The sequence below is a fragment of the Solanum stenotomum genome, chromosome 9 (assembly GCF_019186545.1).
Source record: "Solanum stenotomum isolate F172 chromosome 9, ASM1918654v1, whole genome shotgun sequence".
Taxonomy (NCBI): Eukaryota; Viridiplantae; Streptophyta; class Magnoliopsida; order Solanales; family Solanaceae; genus Solanum; species Solanum stenotomum.
Genome location: NC_064290.1, coordinates 24,992,773 through 24,994,229, shown reverse-complemented (window position 1 = coordinate 24,994,229; position 1,457 = coordinate 24,992,773). Strand labels below are relative to the sequence as shown.

Below are 1,457 nucleotides of genomic sequence, written 5' to 3'. Positions count from 1 at the left end.
TGTTGAACTTTGATTGTCTTCTTAGTTCCACAATAAAACATATTTTATGCTATGAGTGCCTGATTTGTGGACTATAATTTTCATTGCTACTACTTATTTACCACACTACTCCTGGATTGGATATGTATGTGAGCTTACCAGACAGATCTTTAAGCTTTTATTATTTACCATCATCACATTTGATTTTATTGGTCATGCTAAACATAAATGGACAATAGAGAAAAATCTTTGCTTCAAGTTTGAAGGAACCTAATAAGAATTAGACCGTTTGTCCTTTGGCTTCCTTAGCATTAGCAGAAGCTTAAGAAAAGTATAAGATATAATAATCTCGGGATGAAATATAGAATTATTTTATCCTGCGTTTGGTTGGAGGTATTAGGTAGTCCTTTGGTTAGTTATCCTACTATTTATATCACAGTGATGTGATAAGTTATCTCACATATATGGTGGAATAACTATCAGAGGATAACTTATTCCGGGATAATTAATCCTTGGATAACATATTCCCAACCAATCGACCCTTAGTGTACACCTTAATGCAAACTCTATCAGATGGTTGGAACTATAATTTCTTGAGAATATGTGATCTTTATTCAATAGATTCAAGATGTTATAATTGCTATATGATAATGTGATGTCAAGTTATGTTCTTAGCTAGTTCATTTACTGAAGATCAAGGATACTGTTGTTAGCATTTGAAGTATCATGTGTGCAGTAGGTTCACTGGTTTTAAAAAAATCAATTTAAAGATTAAAACTGCTAGAAAAATGTCTACTCTGTAGTCTTCTACACTTAAGAAATATAAAGTAAGTTTTCAAAAAGGAAGAACGAAGTTGTATAAAAAAAAAATTATAATGTGATGTACATGAAGTAGAGTGACACTTCTTATCTTTCAAAATGAATATTGTCAAAATAAGATATTTGTTAGACCACCAGGTAGTAGTTACAGTGATTCCACGACACACATGCTCTCTTCCTCTTTAATTAATTAGTAGAGAATAGTTACTTTAAAATACATGCTGCAATTCATAATGATTTAATTTTAGCACGTGCATGTTTTTTTTACTTTGCACATTAAGATTATTTTTGGTCGAGTAAATATTATTAACAACATGCAATCCTTTATTTTCGGGTGAGTTTCTCTTTGTCATACATTTTATGGTCGAAGATGACTGCACAGTTCTTTTTATATAGGCAAGTAATGCATCTTGCAATGTGCCACCTCTTTCGAATATGATCAACTGTATTTCCAGCACCTGTTGTCCACATATTCAAAACTTGTCTCCAGTTTTTACAGCCGAGGGTCCAACAATCTACTGGCTTGAGTTTGTCAAGAGCATCTAAATCACCGTAACTAACTCTTGACATTCATGTAAATCCAAAATATTTGGAAGCAAGACGTCAGCTTTGGGACTCCATTATTGATTCTGTAAGCTTTTAGTGAAATCCTAACCCCC

General features: G+C 32.6%; 1 long non-coding RNA gene across 1 annotated transcript in view; it reads left to right on the top strand.

Moving 5' to 3' along the window:
• LOC125877725 (uncharacterized) overlaps window positions 1-1,457 on the top strand; it is a 29,345-nt gene that overhangs the window by 26,576 nt on the left and 1,312 nt on the right. The window contains exon 2 of the long non-coding RNA XR_007447623.1: window positions 1,195-1,429. This is a non-coding gene — a long non-coding RNA (uncharacterized LOC125877725). The remainder of the gene's footprint in view (window positions 1-1,194; window positions 1,430-1,457) is intronic.